We start from the raw sequence: 27,545 nt of genomic DNA, 5'->3' as shown, positions 1-27,545 counted from the left end.
CTTGCTAGTCCCGCACTTGAATTAAAGGGCAACTACACCCTCCAAATATATTTTTTATATATTGTTCCCAGACCTCAAAAGTTGTCTCCTGATGTGGTTTTTAAGCATTGTTGTGGACTTAAAACATCAATTATCTTTTAGTTTTTTAAAAAAGGGTGATTTTGAGTGAAAATCTCAAACAACTCGGAAACCTTAAACAAAACTGGGAACTGATTTTATAGGGCCATACAACTGTAGACTAACAATAACACGCCTTTTTGAGATATTAAAAATGAATGTAAATATGATATCGACAAATTGAAATGTATTTTTTGGTGTAGTGGATTTTGTATTTAGTATGGATCCCCATTAGTTCCCCGCCATAAGCTGCAGCAAGCACCCCGGGGTCCAGCAAAATTAAGGCAGTTATAAATTTTAAAAACATTAAACATTATAACAGATTTCAAACATATTAAGTGTGTGCCTAGGCTCTCTCTACTACACATACAGTGGGGGAAAAAAAGTAAGTAGCACAATTGTGCAAGTTCCCACTTAAAAAGATGAGAGAGGTGAATATATAGGTAAGTCAACTAGTGACAGACAAATTGAGGGAAACAGAAAATCCCATTGTAGGATTTTTAATGAATTTATTTGCAAATTATGGTGGAAAATAAGTATTTGGTCACCTAAAACAAGCAAGATTTTTGGCCTCACAGACCTGTAACTCTTCTTTTAAGAGGTCCTCGTCCTCCACTCATTACCTGTATTAATGGCACCGTTTGAACTTGTTATCAGTATAAAAACACCGTCCACAACCTCAAACAGTACACTCCAAACTTCACAATGGCCAAGACCAAAGAGGGTCAAAGGACACCAAAAACAAAATTGTAGACCTGCACCAGGCTGGGAAGACTGAATTGCAATAGTAAGAGCTTGGTGAAGAAATAACTGTGGGAGAATATTGGGAAATGGAAGACATACAAGACCACTGGATAATCTCCCCGATCTGGGGCTCCACGCAAGATTCACCCCATGGGGTCAAAATGACGTCACAAGAAGGTGAGCAAAAATCCAGAAACCACACGGGGGACCTAGTGAATGACCCTGGGTAGAGAGGCTGGGACCAAAGTAACAAAGCCAACATCAGTAACACACCACGCCGCCAGGGACTCAAATCCTGCAGTGCAAGACGTGCCCTGCTAAGAGTAAGTAGGCCCGTTGAAGAGTGCATTTGGATGATCCAGAAGAGGATTGGGAGAATGTCATATGGTCAGATGAAACCAAACATATAACTTTTTGAGTAAAAACTCAACTCGGCTCATGTTTGGAGGAAAAGAATGTGAGTTGCATCCAAAGAACACCATACCTACTGTGAAGCATGGGGGTGGAAACATCATGCTTTGGGGCTGTTTTTTGCAAAGGGACAGGACGACTGATCCGGTAAAGGAAAGAATGAATGGGGCCATGTAGAATTTTGAGTGAAACCCCATCAGCAAGGGATTGAAGATGAAAGTGGTGGGTTCAGCATGAAATGATCAAACACACCGGCCGGCAAAAGGAGTGGCTTGGGAAGAAGAGGTCACGTCTGGAGTGATGCCTAGCCAGTCTCAGATCTCAACCCCATGAGAAAATCTTTTGGAGGGAGTTGAAAGTCTGTGTTGCCCAGCGACAGCCCCAAAACATCACTGCTCTAGAGGAGATCTGCATGGAGTGAATGGGAAAAAAGAACAGGGAAAACCTGAGAAGACTACAGAAAACGCTTGACGTGTATTGACAACAAAGGGTATATAACAAAGTATTGAGAAACTTTTTTATTGACCAAATATTATTCCACCATCATGTGCAATAAATTATAAAAATTAAAAGGTTTTTTTTTATTTTGTATAGAGTGGTATATGATGAAAATTACAGGCCTCTCTCATCTTTTTAAGTGGGAGAACTTGCACAATTGGTGGCTGACTAAATACTTTTTTTCCCCACTTTATCTACAATACAAAATCGGTGTGTAGTGTGTATAGTGTGAAGTTATCGTGTGTGTGTATGCATGTGTTGTGCCTATGTTTGTGTTGCTTCACAGTCCCCGGTTGTTCCATAAGGTGTATTTTATCTGTTGTTAAAATGATTCTACTGCTTGCATCAGTTACCTGATGTGGAATAGAGTTCATGAGTATGGCTCATGTAGTACTGTGCTCAGGCTCAGCCTGCAAATTAAAATTGGATAGTTCCCGACCAGTATTTTTTAATTGGGATAGTAGGTTTAAGCTGCCACTTGGCAAATCTACTTAGTTAACATATGGAATTGTTTTTAAGATGGGGTGGCAGGTAGCTTAGTGGGTAAGAGCGCTGTGCCAGTAACCGGAAGGTCGCTGGTTTAATCCCCGAGCCGACTAGGGGGAAAAATGAAGAAAATAACTCGTAACTTGATAAGAGGAAATGATAAAATGAATAAGATGTATAAAGGATATAGATTTGATATATAATAAAAAAAAATATATAATATAAAATATACAGCCTCACAATATTGGACCCCGTAAGATGTGGTTAAGACTTCCAAAAATTATCTTTTTTTTTAAAAAACATAGAACCCAAATGAAAAAAAGAGAAAAATTCAACCTTTTATTTAAGTACATTATTTGGTAAAAACAAATCACACATTTAGAAAAAAAACTTGAAATATGTGTCCCAAATTATTGGCACCCTGATGTTAATACTTTGTACAACCCCTTTTGCCAACAAGACAGCACTTAATCCCCCCCTATAACATTTCACAAGATTGGAGAACACAGAGAGAGGGATCTTTGACCATTCCTTCTTTGCACAATCTTTCTAGATCATCCAGTGTCCTGGGTCCTCTCTATACACTCTCCTAGCTCGCCCACAGGTTTTCGATTGGGTTGAGGTTGGGGGATGAGATGGCCATGGGAGGACCTTTGAGTTTGAGACTGCTGAACCATTTTTGTGTAGATTTTGCCACGTGTTGGATCATTATCCTGCTGAAAGACCCAATGACGACCCATCTTCAGCTTTTCTGGCAGAGGCATCAGGTTTTTATTTAAAATGTCTGGTAGTTCAAAGCTGCTATAATGCCATGCACCCTAACAAGGTTCCCTGGGCCTTTGGAAGAGAAACAGGCCCACAGCATACAGATCTCCACCATACTTCAGGGGGGCAGGAGGTGTTTTGGCATACTCATCTTTTGTTTTACGCCAGACCCACTTAGAGTGTTTGTTGCCAAAAAGCTCAATCTTAGTCTCATCTGACCAAAGCACAATCCCAGTTGAAGTCGAGTGCCGCTTAGAAACTAGACGACGCTAGGAGTGTTAGTGAGAAAAGGTTTTTCTTGCATGCCTCCAAAACAGCTTGTTGGCATGTAGAGATCTGATGGTTGTTTTGGAGACTTTATGACCCAAGATGCCACTCTTTGATGCAATTCTGTGACAGTGAGTTTAGGAATTTTTTATTCTCTTACATCCCCCTCACTGTGGTTGTGGCAAGATAAACTTGGGACCTCTTCCAGCCTTGTTTGTCACTGTTCCAGTTGTTTTAAACTTTTAATGATTCCTCTGACTGTAGATAGGGAAGTTAAGGCGAGTGGCTATTTTTTGTAGCATTGCCTGACTTATGAAGGCTCTACACAAATCTGCCTTACTTGAATGGTGTGTTTGTTTTGACATGTTGACAAATGGGTAAGATAATTAGTCCTCTGTGTCACGTCATATATAAAGGAAACAGGAAGTATGAATTATAATTAAAAAGTTAGATACCCTGACCAATCCTTTAGCAACTATAGAAAAATATATTTAAAAAAAATCAATTAAAATTTTAGTGGAATGTTAGGGGTGCCAAAACTGTGGGACACATGATTTAAAAAGGTTGGATTTTTTTTTTTTTGATTGGGTTTATGTTGTTTAAAAAAATAGGAGAATTTTTGAAGTCCTCGACCACATCTTAAAACAGGGGTGCCAACAATTGTGGAGGGAGTATATATATATATATATATATATATATATATATATATATTAAATCAAATAGCTAAATGATCCTTTGAATGACCATCTTACATTGACATTTTAGTTTATTTAGCAGACGCTCTATCCAGAGCGACTTACAGGAGCAATTAGGTTAAGTGCTTGCTTAAGGGAAATGACAGGCACTGTGTGTATATATATATATATATTTTTTTTTTTTTTTTTTTTATTTATATATAAACACACACACACACACACACTACAAAAGTTAGAACACCTACTCATTCAAGGGTTTTTTTTATTTTTAATTTTCTAATGTAGAATAATAGTGAGAATCAGAACTATTTAATAATACATGGAATCATGTAGTAACCAAAAAAGTGGTAAAACAAATCCAAATATATTTTATATTTGAGATTTTTCAAATAGCCACCCTTTTGCCTTGATGACAGCTTTGTGCACTCCTGGCATTCTCCCTCAACCAGCTTCACTCCTGGAATGCTTTTCCAACATTCTTGAAGGAGTTCGACATATGCTGAACACTTGTTGGCGTTTTTTATTGGGATCCGACTCATCCCAAACCATCTCAATTTGGTTGAGGTCGGGGGATTGTGGAGGCCAGGTATCTGTTGCAGCGTATCACCTCCTACTTGGTAAAATAGCCCTTACACAGCCTGGAGGTGTGTTGGGTAGTGTGTGAAAAACAAAGATATTCACTAAGCAAAACAGATGGGATGGCGTATGCTGCAGAATGCTGTGGTATATGCTGGTTAAGTGTGTTCAATTCTAAATAAATCACAAATGTACCAGCAAAGCACCCCCCACACATAACACCCCCCCCCTCCATGCTTTACGGTGGGAAATACACATGTGAGATCATCGGTCACCCACACGCTTCTCACAAAGATCACGGCGGTTGGGAACAAAAATCTCCAATTTGCACTCCAGACCAAAGGAAAATGTCCACCGGTCTAATGTCCATTGCTCATGTTTTTGGCCCAAGCAAGTCTCTTCTTATTGATGTCTAGTGGGTTTTTTGCAGCAATTCGACCATGAAAGGCTTGATCCACACACTCTCCCCTGAACAGTTGATGTTGAGATGTGTCTGTTACTTGAATCTTTGTGAAGCATTTATTTGGGTGAATGAGGTGGTAATAATGAACTTATCCTCTGCAGCGGAGGTAACTGTGTTACATTCTGTAAGGACTATGAGAGCAGTTATCATAGCGCTTGATGGTTTTGGACTGCACTTGAAGAAATCAAATCTTGAAATGTGATTGATGACATTTTAAAGTAATGATGGATGTCTTGCTTATTTGAGCTGTTTTGCCATAATATGGACTTGGTTTTTACAAATAGATGATACCCCCCAACTTTTCACAACACAACTGATTGGCTCAAATGCATTAAGAAGTAAAGAAATTCCAGAAATGTACTTTTTAAGAAGGCACACTTGAATTGAAATGACTCTAGGGTGACACTATGAAGCTGGTAGAGAGAATGCCAAGAGAGTGCAAAGCTTATAAGACAAAGGGGGATATGAAGAATCTCAAATATAAAATATATTTGGATTTGTTTAAACTTTTTGGGTTATTATGATTCATATGTGTATTATAGTTTTGATGTTAATATTATTTATAATGTAGAAAATAGTTTTAAAAAAAATAAAGAAAAACCCTTGAATGAGTAGGTGGAAACTTTTAGGTACTGGTGTGTATATATATATATATATATATATATAATAATGAGGGAAAAAAGTATTTGATCCCCTGTGATTTTGTACATTTGCCCACTGACAAAGACATGATCAGTTATAATTTTAATGGTAGGTTTATTTGAACAGTGAGAGACAGAATAACAACAAAAAATCAAAAAAATGTAAAATGGTATGAATTGATTTGCATTTTAATGAGGGAAATAAGTATTTGACTCTGCAAAACATGATTTAGTGACTTGGTGGCAAAACCCGTGGCAATCACAGAAGAGATGGCACCAGGTTTGCACAATCTCAGGAGGGATTTGTCACTCCTCTTGCAGATCTCTAAGTCATTAAGTTTGAGCCTGACGTTGGAACTCAAACCTTCAGCTCACAGATTTCTATGGGATTAAGGCTGAGACTGGCTAGGCCACTCCAGGACCTTAATGTGCTTCTTCTGAGCCACTCCTTTGTTGCCTTGGCCATGTGTTTTGGGTATTGTTATGTGGAATACCATCCACAACCCATTTTCAACAGCCCTGGCTGAGGAAGGAGGTTTCACTCCAAGATTTGAGGTACATGCCCCGTCCATCGTCCCTTTGATGGTGAAGTTGTTTAGAGAGAAAACACCCCAAAGCATAATGTTCCACTTCCATGTTTGACGGTGGGGATGGTGGGGGTCATAGGCAGCATTCCCTCCAAACACGGCGAGTTGAGTTGACGCCAAAGGTCCATTGGTTCATCTGACCACAACACTTTACCCATTCCCTCGAATATTAGATGTATTGGAAACTTCAGACGGGATGTATAGGTGTTTTGAGAGGGGACAGGTGCTGCAGGATTAGTTACGGGTAGGGTAAATTTTTTTTGGTGATAGGGTCAGCTGCCTTGAGATCATTGACAAGATCCTCGGAGTTCTGGGCTGATTCTCACCTCATGATCATTGCAACTCCACGAGGTGAGATCCTGCATGGAGCCCCAGGCCGAGGGAGATTGACAGTTATTTTGTGTTTTTCATTTGGGAAAATCGCACCAACTATTGTCACCCCTCTCACCAAGCTGCTTGGCGATGGTTTGTAGCCATTCAGCCTTGGTGTAGGTCTAAATTGTCTGACATCCTTGGAGAGTCTTTTGGTTTGGCATGGTGGAGAGTGGAATCTGATTGATTGATTGTTTGTGGGACAGGGGTTTTTATACAGGTAATAAGCTGAGATTAGGAGCACTCCCTTTAAGAGTGTGTTCCTATTCTCAGCTCTACCTATAAAAGACACCTGGGAGCCAGAAATCTTTCTGATTGAGAAAAAATTCCCTTATTAAAAATGAAATCAATTTATAAATTTAATGATTGGATTTTTTGTGTTATTCTGTTCTCACTGTTCAAATAAACCACATTAAAATATAGACGATCATGTTTTGTCAGTGGGCAAACATACAAAATCACAGGGGATCAAATACTTTTTTTCCTCACTGTATATATACACAAAATATTTGATGACACATTGAATTTGGCCTTATGCTATTAGCCCATAGAAACACATTGAATAATCAGATTCATACATGGATAAACAGATAGGTGAAAAAACAGATTCTAGCTTTAAACTGACAGATTTATATGGGGATTTTTCATTAAGCTAATAAGATTCCCACGTGGGCTGCGGCCACTCGACAAAAAACATTTTTTTAAAGACCCACTTAAAATGTATGTCTTCAGTTGTAGATCAGCATGCTGTAATAACTGCTTATGTATGTAATATTCTGCTTTATTTTCATCAGGGCTATCTCCACCAAATCCAGACTAGGGTTTCCGCCGTGGGAAAAACTGCCAAGGACCAGCTCCAACAGGCAGGCTGTAGAGCCAGCCACTGACACTGCCATCAGAAGTGAATATAATGACTTACTAAAGCACCTCAATCACAACCTCACAACACAAACATCTGCGAGCCGGGGGGCGGGAATTATGTACCTCACGGTAAACATAGCTGAAATCAGCATAGGATCTCACCCCCCCACAGTTAATAATGAAGTAGGAACCTTACATGTGTAGTAGCACCAGGTTAATATAGTAATGTATTCCTTCAGTGGATAAATGGATGTTGGCTGGAGGGGGCGAGGCCTGGGAGCGGACTAGGACTGATGTAATGAGATCGGGTGCCACTCGAGAGAGCAGTAGAGAGCTGCTTCATGGTAGTGTGTGTGTTGTACGGTGTATCATGGTAGGGTGTGTGTTGTAGCTGGTGTTAGGGAGGTGTATCATGGTAGTGTGTGTGTGTATGGTGGATCATGGTAGTGTGTGTGTTGTACTGGTGTTATCCCATGGTAGTGTGTGTGTTGTACTGGTGTTATCCATGGTAGTGTGTGTTGTACTGGTGTATCAGGTAGTGTGTGAGTGTAGGTGATCATGGTAGGTGTGTGTTGTATGGTGTTATCCCATGGTAGTGTGTGTGTTGTACTGGTGTTATCCCATGGTAGTGTGTGTGTTGTATGGAAGTATCCCATGGTAGTGTGTGTGTTGTATGGTGTATCCATGGTAGTGTGGAGTTGTACTGGTGTTATCCCATGGTAGTGTGTGTGTTGTACTGGTGTTATCCATGGTATGGGTGTGTGTTGTACTGGTGTTATCCCATGGTAGGTGTGTGTTGTATGGTGTTATATGGTAGGTGGGTGTTGTATGGTGTTATCCCATGGTAGGGGTGTGTGTTGTATGGTGTTATCCCATGGTAGTGTGTGTGTTGTAATGGTGTATCCCACGGAGTGTGGGTGTGTATGGTGGTATCCCATGGTAGTGTGTGTGTGTTGTACTGGTGTATCATGGTAGTGTGTGTTGTATGGTGATCATGGAGTGTGTGTGTTGACTGGTGTTATCCCAGGTAGTGTGGGTGTTGTACTGGTGTTATCCCATGGTAGTGTGTGTGTTGTATGGTGTTATCCCATGGTAGTGTGTGTGTGTTGTACTGGTGTTATCCCATGGTAGTGTGTGTGTTGTACTGGTGTTATCCCCATGGTATGGGTGTGTGTTGTACTGGTGTTATCCCATGGTAGTGTGGGTGTTGTACTGGTGTTATCCCATGGTAGTGTGGGTGTTGTATGGTGTATCATGGTAGTGTGTGTTGTATGGTGATCATGGTGTGGTGTGAATTGTATTGGTGTTATCCCATGGTAGTGTGTGTGGTATGGTGACCCATGGTGTGTGTGTGTTGTATGGTGTATCCCATGGTAGTGTGTGTGAAGGTGTATCCATGGTAGTGTGTGTGTTGTATGGTGTTATCCAGCGGTAGTGTGTGTGTTGTATGGTGATCATGGTAGTGTGTGTGTTGTACTGGTGTTATATGGTAGTGGGGTTGTATGGGATCATGGTAGGGTGTGTGTTGTATGGTGTTATCCATGGTAGTGGGGTGTTGTATGGTGTTATCCCATGGTAGTGTGGGTGTTGTATGGTGTATCCATGGTAGGGGATGGTGATCATGGTAGTGTGTGTGTGTATGGTGATCATGGTAGTGTGTGTGTTGTACTGTGTTATCATGGAGTTGTGTGTTGTAGGTGATCCATGGAGTGGGGTGTGTATGGTGTATCAGGTAGATGTGGGGTGTTGTATGGTGATCATGGTAGTGTGTGTGTTGACTGGTGTTATCCCAGTGGTAGTGTGTGTGTTGTACTGGTGTTATCCATGGTATGGTGGTGTGTATGGTGTTATCCATGGTAGTGTGGGTGTTGTACGGTGTATCCCATGGTAGTGTGTGTGTTGTATGGTGTTATATGGAGTGTGTGTGTGGTATGATCATGGTAGTGTGTGTTGTATGGTGTTATCCCATGGTAGTGTGTGTGTTGTACTGGTGTTATCCCATGGTAGTGTGTGTTGTATGGTGTTATCCATGGTGTGTGTGTGTTGTACTGGTGTTATCCCATGGTAGTGTGTGTAGTTGTACTGGTGTTATCCCATGGTAGTGTGTGTGTTGTACTGGTGTTATCCCATGGTAGTGTGTGTTGTATGGTGTTATCCATGGTAGTGTGTGTTGTAAGGTGATCCCATGGTAGTGTGTGTGTTGTATGGTGTTATCCATGGTAGTGTGTGTGTTGTACTGGTGTTATCCCATGGTAGTGTGTGTTGTACTGGTGTTATCCCATGGTAGGGTGTGTGTTGTACTGGTGTTATCCCATGGTAGTGTGTGTGTTGTACTGGTGTTATCCATGCTAGTGTGTGGTGTACTGGTGTTATCCCATGCTAGTGTGTGTGTTGTACTGGTGTTATCCCATGGTAGTGTGTGTGTTGTACTGGTGTTATCCCATGCTAGTGTGTGTGTTGTACTGGTGTTATCCACATGGTAGTGTGTGTGTTGTACTGAGTGTTATCATGGTAGTGTGTGTGTTGGACTGGTGTTATCCCATGGTAGGGTGTGTGTTGTATGGTGATCATGGTAGGGTGTGTGTTGTACTGGTGTTATCCATGCTAGTGTGTGTGTTGTATGGTGTTATCCCATGGTAGTGTGTGTGTTGTAATGGTGTTATCCCATGGTATGGGTGTGTGTGTACTGGTGTTATCATGCTAGTGTGTGTGTTGTACTGGTGTTATCCAGTAGTGTGTGTGTTGTATGGTGTTATCCATGGTAGGTGGGTGATGGTGATCCCATGGTAGTGTGTGTGTTGTACTGGTGTTATATGGTATTGTGTGTGTTGTACTGGTGTTATCCCATGGTAGTGTGTGTGTTGTACTGGTGTTATCCCATGGTAGGGTGTATGGTGTATCCCATGGTAGTGTGGGTGTTGTACTGGTGTTATCCCATGGTAGTGTGTGTGTTGTGACTGGTGTTATCCCATGGTAGTGTGTGTGTTGTACTGGTGTTATCCCATGGTATTGTGTGTGTTGGACTGGTGTTATCATGGTAGTGTGTGTGTTGTACTGGTGTATCCATGCAGTGTGTGTTGTACGGGTTATCATGCTAGTGTGTGTGTTGTACTGGTGTATCAGGTAGTGTGTGTGTTGTACTGGTGTATCCCATGCAGGGTGTGTATGGTGTTATCATGGTAGTGTGGGTGATGTACGGTGTTATCCCATGGTAGTGTGTGTGTTGTACTGGTGTTATCCATGTAGTGTGTGTGTTGTAAAGGTGTTATCCCATGGTAGGTGTGTGTTGTATGGTGTTATCCCATGGTAGGGTGTGTGTTGTAGGTGTTATCATGCTAGGTGTGTGTTGTACTGGTGTTACCATGAGTGTGTGTGTTGTACTGGTGTATCATGGTAGTGTGTGTGTTGTACGGTGTTATCCCATGCTAGGGGGGGTGTGTGTATGGTGTTATCATGCGTAGGTGTGTGTGTTGTACTGGTGTTATCCCATGCTAGTGTTGGTGTTGTACTGGTGTTATCCCATGGTAGTGTGTGTTGTACTGGTGTTATCATGGTAGTGGTGTGTGTTGTACTGGTGTTATCCCATGGTAGTGTGTGTGTTGTACTGGTGTTATCCATGGTAGGGTGTGTGTTGACTGGTGTTAATGGAGTGTGGGTGTTGTACTGGTGTTATATGGTAGTGTGGGGTTGTATGTGATCTGCAGGAGTGGTGTTGTACTGGTGTTACATGGAGGTGTGGTGGTACTGGTGTTATCCATGGATTGAGTGTGTGTATGGTGTTATCCATGGTAGTGTGTGTGTTGTTTGGTGTTATCCCATGGTAGTGTGTGTGTTGGTGTTATCATGGTAGTGTGTGTTGTACTGGTGTATCATGCGGAGTGTGTGTGTTGTACTGGTGTTATCCCACGGTGTGGTGGGTGTTGTACTGGTGTTATCCCATGGTAGTGTGTGTGTGTATGGTGTTATCCATGGTAGGTGTGTGTTGTACTGGGTATCCACTGGTAGTGTGTGTGTTGTACTGGTGTTATCCCATGTAGTGTGTGTGTTGTATGGTGTTATCCATGGTAGTGTGTGTTGTATGGTGTATCCCATGGTAGTGTGTGTGTTGTACTGGTGTTATCCCATGGTAGTGTGTGTGTTGTATTGGTGTTATCCATGCTAGTGTGTGTTGTACTGGTGTTATCCCCATGGTAGGTGTGTGTGTTGTACTGGTGTTATCCATGGTAGTGTGTGTGTTGTAGGGTTATATGGTAGTGTGTGTGTGTATGGTGTTATATGGAGTGTGGGTGTGACTGGTGTATCCCATGGTAGGTGGTGTTGTATGGTGTTATCCCATGGTAGTGTGTGTGTTGTAAGCTAGTGTGTGTTGTACTGGTGTATCCCATGGTAGTGTGTGTGTTGTACTGGTGTTATCCCATGGTAGTGGGTGTGTGTTTTACTGGTGTTATCCCATGGTATGGTGTGTGTGTTGACTGGTGTTATCCATGGTAGTGTGTGAGTTGAACTGGTGTTATCCATGCTAGTGTGTGTTGTACTGGTGTATCCCATGGTAGTGTGGTGATGGTGTATCCATGGTAGTGTGTGTGTTGTAGTATATGGTAGTGAGTGTGTTGTAGGTTATCCCATGGAGTGTGTGTGTTGTACTGGTGTTATCCCATGCATGTGTGTTGTACTGGTGTTATCCCATGGAATAGTGTGTGTGTTGTATGGTGTTATCCCATGGTAGTGTGTGTGTTGTACTGGTGTTATCCCATGGTAGTGTGTGTGTTTTACTGGTGTTATCCCATGGTAGTGTGGGTGTTGTACTGGTGTTATCCCATGGTAGTGGTGTGTGTGTTGTACTGGTGTTATCCCATGGTAGTGTGTGTGTTGTATGGTGTTATCCAAGTAGGTTTAAATCACTGGATCAAGTACATGTGTTTTGTCATTACTGTAGCTATTGCTGGGTAGTTCCATGGGTATACCCACAACTTAAAGGAAAGGGTTACCTTGTCATGGCAACCTATTCTCTACATAGTGCACTTCATTTTGACCAGAGCCCTATGGACCCTGGTTGGAAAGTAGTGCACTCTGTTGGGAATAGGGTGCTGTTTGGGAGGCATATCAACAAGCGTGTCCTCTGTAAAAATGTTTCTGTTCTTTTCCTGGGTCTCGGCCCAGTATCTGGCCCCAGAGTGAAGGAAGGATACTCCACCTACATGTACCTTTGCAGGCAGTGTGGGGATGACAGCTCTGTGGAGCAGTCAGCAGGACCCCAGCCCTCATGGGTTATGATGAGAGGATCCTGGCTGGTGATACACCTTTTATTGAACCTTATTTAACAGTAAGTAGTTAAAGGTAGACTCAGCGATATGACGCTGCTAAGAGACCGCAGATATGAGATGAGCGAGATGCAAGATTGCTTACACAGTCACACACACAGATCTGCACATTTGCAGGTGTTACGCTGTAACAGTATGGTAGCCACCGGACCAAAAAGCGGAGAAGTTGAGTCTACGATTAAGCTTTTAGTTGTTAGGAAATGGACACTATGATGTTACTTTCTGCATCTACATATCGCTGAGTTACTTTAAGAAAATATTCATATTTACAAGAGCCACCGGGCCAGTGACTTATGACTAAAATGTGCTTCAGTATTCTTCAAGTATATCTGCATCCACTGTATATTATTAACCCTTTAAAAAGGAAATTAGTATTTGAGGGCCCACCAAACCTCAGGGTATTGATAAATATGGTGCTGATTTTCAATGGCAAACCATTGTGTATGATTTGGAGACACTTGCATTACACCTCAATAGCCACATTATAATTACTTTTTTTATAATACAGAAATGTGTACATTTTTCACCAGGCAATTGGAGCTACTTTGGTGATTGAGCAGGCATGCTGGTGAGATTATCTCCATGACCAGAGCCCAGGAACCAAACATCTAGCCTGGATGCTACATGCAGGGGGACTGCTTTACCTGCTGACTTAAAGATGTAATGAAATGTCACTGGTTTTCACCACTAGAGGGCAGTACTATAGAGTTTCAGAAATACCAACACATGCAGCAGCAGTTTAATGAATGGATCAGGGTTTTTCTAGTGCTTATAACACTGTGTGCTGTGCCTGTGAGAATATTAGAGCAGACTGTTAAATACAGATCTTTTTTTTTAAATATAAATCTGTGATATATAACGCTTTATTTGGACCTCAGATGAGAAGATAGCTGTGTAGCTAAAATCTGGTGCTTTTTCATGTTTGGTGTACGACATGGTCCCTTTTAAACTAACCGAATAAATAAATAAATCAATCCCTGTTTGTGTTTCAGTGTGATGGGAGGGGTCATAGCCCCCATGACTCTGCTAGGTGGGCCCCTGATGATGAGGGCAGCCTGCACACGGATGTGGGGTTGTCACCGTGGCCATGTGTGCCCCCAGAGAAGTTCAACATGGGAGGACCTGGGGTGGGTTGAAAGATGGTTAGTACCTTTAGATCAAAACCCTGGCTGTGGGGCTCGGAGTGGTGCTCTTCCATCGGTTAGTACCTTTAGATAATAACCCTGGCTGTGGGCTTCAGTGGTTTGCGCTCCATCGGTTAGTACCTTTAGATCAATAACCTGTGGTGTCACCTCTCCATCGGTTAGTACCTTTAGTTCAATAACCCAGGCTGTGGGCGTAGTGGTTGCTCATCGGTTAGTAACTTTAGATCAATAACCCTGGCGGTGGGTTTCAGTGGTCTCGCTCCTCCATCGGTGAGTACCTTTAGATCAATAACCCTGGCTGTGGGCTTGAGTGGTATTACCTCCTCCATGGTTAGTAGGTTTAGATCAATAACCCTGGCTGTGGGGCTTCAGTGGTCTTCACCTCCTCCATTGGTTATTACCTTTAGATCAATAACCCTGGCTGTGGGCAGTGGTTTACCTCCTCCATCAGTTAGTACTTTAGATCAATAACCCTGGCTGTGGGCTTCAGTGGTCTTCGCTTCCATCGGTTAGTATTTAGATCAATAACCCTGGCTGTGGGTTAGTGGTTTCACCTCCTCCATCGGTTAGTACCTTTAGATCAATAACCCTGGCTGTGGGCTTCAGTGGTCTTCACCTCTTCCATCGGTTAGTATTAGATCAATAACCCTGGCTGTGGGCTTCAGTGGTTTACCTCCTCCATTGGTTAGTACCTTTAGATCAATAACCCTGGCTGTGGGCTTAGTGGTCACCTCCATCGGGTAGTACTTTAGATCAATAACCCTGGCTGTGGGCTTAGTGGTCTTTACCCTCCATCGGTAGTACCTTTAGATCAATAACCCTGGCTGTGGGCTTCAGTGGTTTCACCTCCTCCATCGTTAGTACCTTTAGATCAATAACCCTGGCTGTGGGCTTCAGTAGTTTCGCCTCCATCGGTTAGTATAGATAATAACCCTGGTGTGGGCTTCAGTGGTTTATCTCCATGGTTAGTAATAGTTAATAACCCAGGCTGTGGGATTCAGTGGTCTTACCTCCTCCATTGGTTAGTACCTTTAGATCAATAACCCTGGCTGTGGGCTTCAGTGGTCCTCACCTCCTCCATGGGTTAGTACCTTTAGCTCAATAACCCAGGTGGTGGGCTTCAGTGGTCTTCACCTCCTCCATTGGTTAGTACCTTTAGATAATAACCCTGGTGTGGGCTTCAGTAGTCACCCTCCATCAGTTAGTGCCTTTAGATCAATAACCCTGGCTGTGGGTTCAGTGGTTTCTACCTCCATCAGTTAGTGCAGATCAATAACCCGGCGTGGGCTTCAGTGGTTTACCTCCCCCATCGGTAGGTAGGTTTCGATCAATAACCCTGGCTGTGGGCTTCAGTGGTTTACCTCCTCCATTGGTTATTACTTAGATCAATAAGGGGGGTTCAGTGGTCTACCTCCTCCATCAGTTAGTATTTAGATCAATAACCCTGGCGTGGGGCTTCAGTGGTCTTGCCTCCATCGGTTAGTACCTTTAGATCAATAACCCTGGCTGTGGGCTTCAGTGGTTTACCCTTCATCGGTTAGGTACCAGATCAATAACCCTGGCTGTGGGCTTCAGTGGTCTTCACCTCTCCATCGGTTAGTAATTTAGATCAATAACCCTGGGGGGTTCAGTGGTTTACCCCCCCCATCGGTTAGTACCTTTAGATCAATAACCCTGGCTGTGGGCTTCAGTGGTTTCACCTCCTCCATCGGTTAATAGGTTTAGATCAATAACCCTGGCTGTGGGCTTCAGTGGTCTTCACCTCCTCCATTGGTGAGTACTTAGATCAATAACCCTGGCTGTGGGCTTAGTGGTTTACCTCCTCCATCAGTTAGTACCTTTAGATCAATAACCCTGGCTGTGGGCTTGAGTGGTCTTCGCTCCTCCATGGTTAGTACCTTGAGATCAATAACCCTGGCTGTGGGCTTCAGTGGTTTACCTCTTCCGACGGTTAGTACCTTTTAGATCAATAACCCTGGCTGTGGGGTTCAATGGTTTCACCTCTTCCATGGAGTACCTTTAGATCAATAACCCTGGCTGGGGCTTCAGTGGTCTTCACCTCCTCCATTGGTTAGTACCTTTGAGATCAATAACCCTGGCTCTGGGCTTCAGTGGTTTACCTCCTCCATCGGTTAGTACCTTTAGATCAATAACCCTGGCTGTGGGCTTCAGTGGTTTCACCCCCTCCATCGGGTTAGTACCTTTAGATCAATAACCCTGGCTGTGGGCTTCAGGGTCTACCTCCTCCATCGGTTAGTACCTTTAGATCAATAACCCTGGCTGTGGGCTTCAGTGGTTTCACCTCTTCCATCGGTTAGTACCTTTAGATCAATAACCCTGGCTGTGGGGGGCAGTGGTCTTACCTCCTCCATCGGTTAGTACCTTAGATCAATAACCCTGGCTGTGGGTTCAGTGGTCTTCACCTCCTCCATCGGTTAGTACCTTTAGATCAATAACCCGGCTGTGGGCTTCAGTGGTCTTACCTCCATCAGTTAGTACCTTTAGATCAATAACCCTGGCTGTGGGCTTCAGTGGTTCACTCATCAGTTAGTACCTTTAGATCAATAACCCTGGCTGTGGGCTTCAGTGGTTTACCTCTTCATGGTTAGTACCTTTAGATCAATAACCCGGTGTGGGCTTCAGTGGTTTACCTCCATCAGTTAGTACCTTAGATCAATAACCCTGGCTGTGGACTTCAGTGGTCTTCACCTCTTCCATCGGTTAGTAACTTAGATCAATAACCCTGGCTGTGGGTTCAGTGGTCTTCACCTCTTCCATCGGTTAGTACCTTTAGATCAATAACCCTGGCTGTGGGCTTCAGTGGTCTTCACCTCTTCCATCGGTTAGTACCTTTAGATCAATAACCCGGCTGGGGGGTTTAGTGGTTTCACCCTCCATCGGTTAGTACCTTTAGATCAATAACCCGGCTGGGGCTTCAGTGGTCTTGCCTCCTCCATCGGTTAGTACCTTTTAGATCAATAACCCGGCTGTGGGCTTAGTGGTTTACCTCTTCCATCGGTTAGTAATTAGATCAATAACCCTGGCTGTGGGTAGTGGTTTTACTTCCATCGGTTAGTACCTTAGATCAATAACCCTGGTGTGGGCTTAGTGGTTCACCTCCTCCATTGGTTAGTACCTTTAGATCAATAACCCTGGCTGTGGGCTTCAGTGGCTCTTCACCTCCATCGGTTAGTACCTTTAGATCAATAACCCTGGCTGTGGGCTTGAGGTGGTCTTCACCTCTTCCATCGGTTAGTACCTTTAGATCAATAACCCTGGCTGTGGGGCTTCCAGTGGCTCCTCACCTCCTCCATGTTAGTACCTTTTAGATCAATAACCCTGGCTGTGGGCTTAGTGGTTACCTCCTCCATCGGTTAGTACCTTTAGATCAATAACCCTGGGTGGGATTCAGTGGTTTACCTCCTCCATCGGTTAGTACCTTAGATCAATAACCCTGGCTGTGGGCTTCAGTGGTCTTCACCTCCATCAGTTAGTACCTTTTAGATCAATAACCCTGGCTGTGGGCTTCAGTGGTCTTCACCTCCATCAGTTAGTACCTTTAGATCAATAACCCTGGCTGTGGGCTTCAGTGGTCTTCACCTCTTCCATCGGGTTAGTACCCTTTAGATCAATAACCCTGGCTGTGGGCTTCAGTGGTCTTCACCTCCATCAGTTAGTACCTTTAGATCAATAACCCTGGCTGTGGGCTTCAGTGGTCTTCTACTCTTCCATCGGTTAGTACCTTTAGATCAATAACCCTGGCTGTGGGCTTCAGTGGTCTTCACCCCTCTTCCATCGGTTAGTACTCTTTTAGATCAATAACCCTGGCTGTGGGCTTCAGTGGTCTTCACCTCTTCCATCGGTTAGTACCTTTAGATCAATAACCCTGGCTGTGGGCTTCAGTGGTCTTCACCCTCCATCGGTTAGTACCTTTAGATCAATAACCCTGGCTGTGGGCTTCAGTGGTCTTCACCTCTTCCATCGGTTAGTACCTTTAGATCAATAACCCTGGCTGTGGGCTTCAGTGGTCTTCGCTCTTCCATCGGTTAGTACCTTTAGATCAATAACCCTGGCTGTGGGCTTCAGTGGTCTTCACCTCTTCCATCGGTTAGTACCTTTAGATCAATAACCCTGGCTGTGGGCTTCAGTGGTCTTCACCTCCTCCATCGGTTAGTACCTTTAGATCAATAACCCTGGCTGTGGGCTTCAGTGGTCTTCACCTCCATCGGTTAGTACCTTTAGATCAATAACCCGGCTGTGGGCTTCAGTGGTCTTCACCTCCATCAGTTAGTACCTTTAGATCAATAACCCTGGCTGTGGGCTTCAGTGGTTTCACCTCCTCCATCGGTTAGTACCTTTAGATCAATAACCCTGGCTGTGGGCCTCAGTGGTCTTCACCCCTCCATCGGTTAGTACCTTTAGATCAATAACCTGGCTGTGGGCTTCAGTGGTCTTCACCTCTTCCATCGGTTAGTACCTTTAGATCAATAACCCCTGGCTGTGGGCTTCAGTGGTCTTCACCTCTCTCCATCGGTTAGTACCTTTAGATCAATAACCCTGGCTGTGGGCTTCAGTGGTCTTCACCTCTTCCATCGGTTAGTACCTTTAGATCAATAACCCTGGCTGTGGGCTTCAGTGGTCTTCACCTCCATCGGTTAGTACCTTTAGATCAATAACCCTGGCTGTGGGCTTCAGTGGTCTTCACCTCCATCGGTTAGTACCTTTAGATCAATAACCCTGGCTGTGGGCTTCAGTGGTCTTCACCTCTTCCATCGGTTAGTACCTTTAGATCAATAACCCTGGGTGTGGGTGGCTTTACCTCCATCGGTTAGTACCTTTTAGATCAATAACCTGGCTGTGGGCTTCAGTGGTCTTCACTCCTTCCATCGGAGTACTAGATCAATAACCTGGCTGTGGGCTTCAGTGGTCTTCCTCTCCATTGGTTAGTACCTTTAGATCAATAACCCTGGCTGTGGGCTTCAGTGGTCTTCACTCCATCGGTTAGTACCTTTGATCAATAACCTGGCTGTGGGGTTAGTGGTCTTACCTCATAGTTAGAATTAGATCAATAACTGGGTGGGTGGGCTTAGGGGCTCTCCATCGGTTAGTATTTTAGATCAATAACCCTGGCTGTGGGCTTCAGTGGTCTTCACCTCTTCATCGGTTAGTACCTTTAGATCAATAACCCTGGCTGTGGGCTTCAGTGGTCTTCACCTCCTCCATCGGTTAGTACCTTTAGATCAATAACCCTGGCTGTGGGCTTCAGTGGTCTTCACCTCTTCCATCGGTTAGTACCTTTAGATCAATAACCCTGGCTGTGGGCTTCAGTGGTCTTCGCCTTCCATCGGTTAGTACCTTTAGATCAATAACCCTGGCTGTGGGCTTCAGTGGTCTTCGCCCTTCCATCGGTTAGTACCTTTAGATCAATAACCCTGGCTGTGGGCTTCAGTGGTCTTCACCTCCTCCATCAGTTAGTACCTTTAGATCAATAACTCCTGGCTGTGGGCTTCGGAGTGGTTCGCCTCTTCCATCGGTTAGTACCTTTAGATCAATAACCCTGGCTGTGGGCTTCAGTGGTTTTCCTCCATCAGTTAGTTGCCTTTTCTTCACAATCTGTTTATTATGGTCAAATTCACAAAGGAACATGGACATAAAATGCAGGGTTGTAAACGTCATACTTTTAGAAGACAACTAAATGGTTATTGCATTTTAAAATGTTTATCAATGAAAAACAACATGGTAGACAGACATCAATGAAGTCTATTGGACCGTAACCTTTGGTTCCAGGAAACCAAGTAAATTGTTAATGGATTGTTCAAGATACTAGTGTGCTGGAGTTTCTTCTTTTTCAAGTAGCATTATTTAGGATTTGTCTCTCTGGTGACAAACACCCTTGAGCCCTCGTCAGATCATTTCCCCTCAGTTTTTAATTGAACTTGAGGACATGGTATTAAACAATGTCCTATCCACTCTCTCTCCCCAGGCTCAATGTTCCTGCCTCACCTCAGCGATGGGAGCAGGCCTGTACTCCATCGCTATCTACGGAGGTCTGGTCCTCTTCAGCTTGTTCCTGCTTTACGACACCCAGAAGGTCATCAAGAGGGCAGAGACATACCCCATGTATGGGATGCAGAAATACGACCCCATCAACTCGTAAGTGACGTCTGCAGAGTCATCTGTCCTGCTATGTCTGATTTCTGTACCTTACTGTTCAAACAGATAGAAAGACAACTAGTCCTTTCTGTACTTTACTATTCAATCAGATAGAAAGACAACTAGTCCTTTCTGTACCTTACTATTCAAACAGATAGAAAGACAACTAGTCCTTTCTGTACCTTACTATTCAAACAGATAGAAAGACAACTAGTCCTTTCTGTACCTTACTATTCAAACAGATAGAAAGACAACTAGTCCTTTCTGTACCTTACTATTCAAACAGATAGAAAGACAACTAGTCCTTTCTGTACTTTACTATTCAAACAGATAGAAAGACAACTAGACCATTTCTCCTGTTATTTCTAATTTCTTTATCCTGCTTTGATATACACTGCTCAAAAAAATAAAGGGAACACTAAAATAACACATCCTAGATCTGAATGAATGAAATAATCTTATGAAATACTTTTTTCTTTACATAGTTGAATGTGCTGACAACAAAATCACACAAAAATTATCAATGGAAATCAAATTTATCAACCCATGGAGGTCTGGATTTGGAGTCACCCTCAAAAGTAAAGTGGAAAACCACACTACAGGCTGATCCAACTTTGATGTAATGTCCTTAAAACAAGTCAAAATGAGGCTCAGTAGTGTGTGTGGCCTCCACGTGCCTGTATGACTCCCTACAACGCCTGGGCATGCTCCTGATGAGGTGGCGGATGGTCTCTGAGGGATCTCCTCCCAGACCTGGACTAAAGCATCCGCCAACTCCTGGACAGTCTGTGGTGCAACGTGGGCGTTGGTGGATGGAGCGAGACATGATGTCCCAGATGTGCTGAATTGGATTCAGGTCTGGGGAACGGGCGGGCCAGTCCATAGCATCAATGCCTTCCTCTTGCAGGAACTGTGACACACTCCAGCCACATGAGGACTAGCATTGTCTTGCATTAGGAGGAACCCAGGGCCAACCGCACCAGCATATGATCTCACAAGGGGTCTGAGGATCTCATCTCGGTACCTAATGGCAGTCAGGCTACCTCTGGCGAGCACATGGAGGTCTGTGCGGCCCCCAAAGAAATGCCACACCATGACTGACCCACCGCCAAACCGGTCATGCTGGGAGGATGTTGCAGGCAGCAGAATGTTCTCCACGGCATCTCCAGACTCTGTCACGTCTGTCACGTGCTCAGTGTGAACCTGCTTTCATCTGTGAAGAGCACAGGGCGCCAGTGGGGAATTTGCCAATCTTGGTGTTCTCTGGCAAATGCCAAACGTCCTGCACGGTGTTGGGGCTGTAAGCACAACCCCCCACCTGTGGACGTCGTGCCCTCATACCACCCTCATGGAGTCTGTTTCTGACCGTTTGAGCAGACACATGCACATTTGTGGCCTGCTGGAGGTCATTTTGCAGGGCTCTGGCAGCGCTCCTCCTGCTCCTCCTTGCACAAAGGCGGAGGTAGCAGTCCTGCTGCTGGGTTGTTGCCCTCCTACGGCTCCTCCACGCCTCCTGATGTACTGGCCTGTCTCCTGGTAGCGCCTCCATGCTCTGGACACTACGCTGACAGACACAGCAAACCTTCTTGCCACAGCTCGCATTGATGTGCCATCCTAGATGAGCTGCACTACCTGAGCCACTTGTGTGGGTTGTAGACTCCGTCTCATGCTACCACTAGAGTGAAAGCACCGCCAGCATTCAAAAGTGACCAAAACATCAGCCAGGAAGCATAGGAACTGGGAGAAGTGGTCTGTGGTCACCACCTGCAAAACCAGTCCTTTATTGGGGGTGTCTTGCTAATTGCCTATAATTTCCACCTGTTGTCTATTCCATTTGCACAACAGCATGTGAAATGTGTTGTCAATCAGTGTTAGCTTCCTAAGTGGACAGTTTGATTTCACAGAAGTGTGATTGACTTGGAGTTACATTGTGTTGTTTAAGTGTTCCCTTTATTTTTTTTGAATACACTGAACAAAAAAATAGCAATAAAATGTTTCATGAGCTGAAATTAAAAAATCCCCAAAATGTTCCATATGTACAATAAGCTTATTACTCGAAGTTTGTGCACAAATTTGTTTACATCCCTGTTAGTGAGCCTTTCTCCATTGCCAATGCCTGACAGGTGTGGCATATCAAGAAGCTGATTAAACAGCATGATCATTACACAGGTGCACCTTGTGCTGGGGACAATAAGAAGGCCACTAATATGTGCAGTTTTGTACACAACACAATGCCACATATGTATCAGGTTTTGAGGGCGCGAGCAATTGGCATGCTGACTGCAGGAATGTCCACCAGAGCTGTTGCCAGAGAATTTGTTGAGTTCTCTACCATAAGCCGCCCCCAAAGTCGTTTTAGAGAATTTGGCAGTATGTCCAACCGAACTCCCAACCGCAGACCCGTGTAACCACTCCAGTCCAGGACCTCCACATCCGGCTTCTTCACCTGCGGGATGGTCTGAGACCAGTCACCCGGACAGCTGATGAAACTGAGGGTTTGCACAACCGAAGAATCTCTGCACAAACTGTCAGAAACCATCTCAGGGAAGCCCATCTGCATGCTCGTCGTCCTCACCAGGGTCTTGACCTGACTGCAGTTCGGGCGTCGTAACTGACTTCAGTGGGCCTTAAATGGCCGCTGGAGAAATATGCTGTTCACGGATGAATCCTGGTTTCAACTGTACAGGGCACAATGGCAGTCGTGGTGGGCGAGCGTTTTGCTGAAGTCAATGTTAGAACAGAGTGCCCCATAGTGGCGGTGGGGTTATGGTATGGGCAGGCATAAGCTACAGACAACGAACACAATTGCATTTTATCGATGGCAATTTGAATGCACAGAGATGCCGTGATGAGATCCTGAGGCCCATTGTAGTGCCATTCATCCGCCGCCATCACCTCATGTTTCAGCATGATAATGCACGGCCCCATGTCGCAAGGATCTGTACACAATTCCTGGAAGCTGAAAATGTCCCAGTTCTTCCATGGCCTGCATACTCACCAGACATGTCACCCATTGAGAATGTTTGTGATGCTCTGGATCAATATGTTCCAGTTCCCGCCAGTATCCAACAACTTCGAACAGCCATTGAAGAGGAGTGGGACAACATTCCACAGGCCACAATCAATAGCCTCATCAATTCTATGCGAAAGAGATGTGTCACGCTGTATGAGGCAAATGGTGGTCACACCAGATACTGACTGGTTTTCTGATTCCCACCACTACCTTTTTTTTAAGGTGTCTGTGACCAACAGAGGCATATCTGTAATCCCAGTCATCTGAAATCCATATATTAGTGCCTAATGAATTTATTTCAATTGACTGATTTCCTTATGAACTGATTTCCTTATACAAACATTAACTCAGTAAAATCTTTGAAATTGTTGTATGTTGTGTTTACATTTTTGTTCAGTGTAGAATACCATCACGATACAGTGTAATTCTATCAATACCATCATGATGCAGTATAATACTATCAATACCATCATGATGCAGTATAATACTATCAATACCATCATGATGCAGTATAATACTATCAATACCATCATGATGCAGTATAATACTATCAATACCATCATGATGCAGTATAATACTATCAATACCATCTTGATGCAGTATAATACTATCAATACCATCATGATACAGTAGAATACTGGCCTACTATACAGTATGATAAAGGCCTACTATACAGTATGATACTGGCCTACTATACAGTAGAATACTGGCCTACTATACAGTATGATAAAGGCCTACTATACAGTAGAATACTGGCCTACTATACAGTAGAATACTGGCCTACTATACAGTACGATACTGGCCTACTATACAGTACGATACTGGCCTACTATACAGTAGAATACTGGCCTATCATACAGTAGAATACTAGCCTACTATACAGTAGAATACTGGCCTACTATACAGTAGAATACTGGCCTACTATACAGTACGATACTGGCCTACTATACAGTAGAATACTGGCCTACTATACAGTAGAATACTGGCCTACTATACAGTAGAATACTGGCCTACTATACAGTAGAATACTGGCCTACTATACAGTATGATACTGGCCTACTATACAGTAGAATACTGGCCTACTATACAGTAGAATACTGGCCTACTATACAGTACGATACTGGCCTACTATACAGTACGATACTGGCCTACTATACAGTAGAAAACTGGCTACTATACAGTAGAATACTAGCCTATCATACAGTATGATACTGGCCTACTATACAGTAGAATATGGCCTACTATACAGTAGAATACTAGCCTATCATACAGTATGATACTGGCCTACTATACAGTAGAATACTGGCCTACTATACAGTAGAATACTGGCCTACTATACAGTAGAATACTGGCCTACTATACAGTAGAATACTGGCCTACTATACAGTAGAATACTGGCCTACTATACAGTAGAATACTGGCCTACTATACAGTAGAATACTGGCCTACTATACAGTAGAATACTGGCCTACTATACAGTAGAATACTGGCCTACTATACAGTAGAATACTAGCCTATCATACAGTATGATACTGGCCTACTATACAGTAGAATACTGGCCTACTATACAGTAGAATACTGGCCTACTATACAGTAGAATACTGGCCTACTATACAGTAGAATACTAGCCTATTATACAGTATGATACTGGCCTACTATACAGTAGAATACTGGCCTACTATACAGTAGAATACTGGCCTACTATACAGTATGATACTGGCCTACTATACAGTAGAATAGTAGGCTACCTGGCCTGCGCACAAATGCAGGCCATTGAGAATGACAATAGTTCCTCAACGTAGCCTACTTGAAAAATCTTTCGGTCTCTCTCCCTTTCAATTAACCACTCAGCGTGAAAGGGGAAAAAAATGTCATGCTCTGATCTGGTGGAAACGTCATAAAATAGGCCTACCTGATTACGTCTTATCCCTTGCTCAAATAGTCTACAGCTGTGTCTGTCTGTCCGGAGCTCACTGGCGCAGGAAACAGAATATTTTATACAATATTGCAAGTTTGCTAGCACGATCGGGCTAGACCAAGTTAATAGTTGATACAATGTTTTAAGTTCCTTGCAGACAGGCTATGCATAGCCAATGTTATTTATAGGATATTTATTTTATCATGATATTTTCTACCTGCAGGCTGCAATGTTTTTATGTGTTAATTTATGTAGGCTATTTTTACGTATTGGCAATGGCAATATAAGATACTTTTTAGATGTGTATCGTTTTCATTTAGATAAAATGTTGATTAACCACATGACATTGATTTTGAAATATGAAGACTTTTTATTATAAATGAAATGAAACTTCCACGTAAATGTGCATATAAAAATCAGAACAGGCACGCAGAAATGGTACGATAACTTGGCACTCCAAATGGAAAAGCTTGCCAACCGCTAGTGTAGCCTATTACCAGCAACTTTAGGAGCATAACGGCAGAATCTGTGAAGGGCAGCGGGAGGAAGAGGGTCAGGAACAGGTTTTTTCTTCTTCTGGTTAGGCTATATTGATCTCTGGCTCCCTCTTTAGTCATTTGTGTCTTCATTTTTAATCGCAGTAATTAAAGCATCAGACAAGCTCAGTAGCCAAACTATAGTTGATTGTATTGAAACAGAGGGTGTGTCTATATATGGAAAAATACACGTTTAAAAAATGTAGACCAGTCGATAGAATAGACGACTCTCGGTCGACCAAGATTTTTTTTTTTGTCGGGGACAGCCCTAATGGTGTTATCCCGTCTTCTGTAGCGATATGAAACTGACGGTTGGTGCTTTGTGGTGTTATCCTGTCTTGTATTGCGTTATGAAACTGACGGTTGGTGCTTTGTGGTGTTATCCTGTCTTGTATTGCGTTATGAAACTGAAGGTTGGTGCTTTGTGGTGTTATCCTGTCTTGTAGGTGCATGGGGATCTACATGGACACTCTGAACATCTTCATGAGGATGGTGATGATTCTGTCTGGTGGCGGAAACAGAAAGAAATAAAGACTTTCCAGTCTGACTTTCCATCTTCAATCTTCCAGAGTTGAACAACAACGATCTGTTCTACAATTAGCACCATACACCAGCTGGTAGTTTGAAAACGTATTGTCAACTGGCACAGTAAAAAAATGTTGCTTTTGTGTGAAGAAGGGGATTGCAATTTCCTAGTGCATATTGCCACTCATACAAGTAAAGAAAGAAGAATACTTGCTCTGTTCTATATTCAGAATGTTAAAGAAATGCTTTTGTCTTGATTCTGAGGGAGGCATATTTTTGATTAAAGTCAGGATTGCTCATGGTGATATCAGTCAACATCACATATCTCCCCTCAGTCTTCTTCTGTAATTTAATCCTTATATTTTATATATATTTATTTACACTTGAGGTGGGTGTTCCCATTTCTGACAAGCAAAACAAAGTCGGGCGTTCAACAGATATTTACGTCATGCCTCAACCTTGTGCTTCTTCTAGCCTCGACACATACAATACATGTGAATGTGTGGTTAACTCCTTGACAAACACTGAACTTGCTTGTGTTGTATATGCCGAGCCTTGGAAGGGTGGTACTTTTGAGATTTGTTTCTGTAAGAATGAAAGTGATTGAAAGTGATCAATGCTGTTATGGTATAATTCAATAAAGTGAAAGCGAATGCAGTTGGTGTTGGTATGTTGTTGAGGTATTTAATGAAAACAAATGGACATTTGAAGCATATTGATCAGTTTTATTCACTGAACAATTTGTGGATACTGTCAAGGCTCACCTGACTAATTTCAGTAACATCTTGGTCAGGAGAATCTCCAGTAAGTGACAGTATTAGGAAAATAATCAGAATCACCTTTATTCACCATTTACATGTACCAGGAGGAAAGCCTAACCCGTCTGGATAAAGATCACTGACGGGAGGAAAGCCTAACCCGTCTGGATAAAGATCACTGACGGGAGGAAAGCCTAACCCGTCTGGATAAAGATCACTGACGGGAGGAAAGCCTAACCCGTCTGGATAAAGATCACTGACGGGAGGAAAGCCTGACCCGCTCTGGATAAAGATCACTGACAGGAGGAAAGCCTAACCCGTCTGGATAAAGATCACTGACAGGAGGAAAGCCTAACCCGTCTGGATAAAGATCACTGACAGGAGGAAAGCCTAACCCGTCTGGATAAAGATCACTGACGGGAGGAAAGCCTAACCAGTCTGGATAAAGATCACTGACGGGAGGAAAGCCTAACCAGTCTGGATAAAGATCACTGACAGGAGGAAAGCCTAACCCGTCTGGATAAAGATCACTGACGGAAGGAAAGCCTAACTCCGTCTGGATAAAGATCACTGACGGGAGGAAAGCCTAACCCGTCTGGATAAAGATCACTGACGGGAGGAAAGCCTAACCCGTCTGGATAAAGATCACTGATAGGAGGAAAGACTGGTAACACTGGACTATGTTATAACAGC

The 27,545-nt window shown here is 43.4% G+C and overlaps 1 pseudogene; it reads left to right on the top strand.

Moving 5' to 3' along the window:
• The first annotated feature begins 1,022 nt into the window (after positions 1–1,022).
• Positions 1,023–26,751, top strand: LOC123484776 (annotated as a pseudogene).
• The last annotated feature ends 794 nt before the right edge of the window (positions 26,752–27,545 follow it).

The sequence above is a fragment of the Coregonus clupeaformis genome, chromosome 1 (assembly GCF_020615455.1).
Source record: "Coregonus clupeaformis isolate EN_2021a chromosome 1, ASM2061545v1, whole genome shotgun sequence".
NCBI lineage: Eukaryota > Metazoa > Chordata > Actinopteri > Salmoniformes > Salmonidae > Coregonus > Coregonus clupeaformis.
The sequence above is the reverse complement of the archived record's forward strand: the minus strand, read 5'-3'. Positions and strand labels throughout refer to the sequence as shown.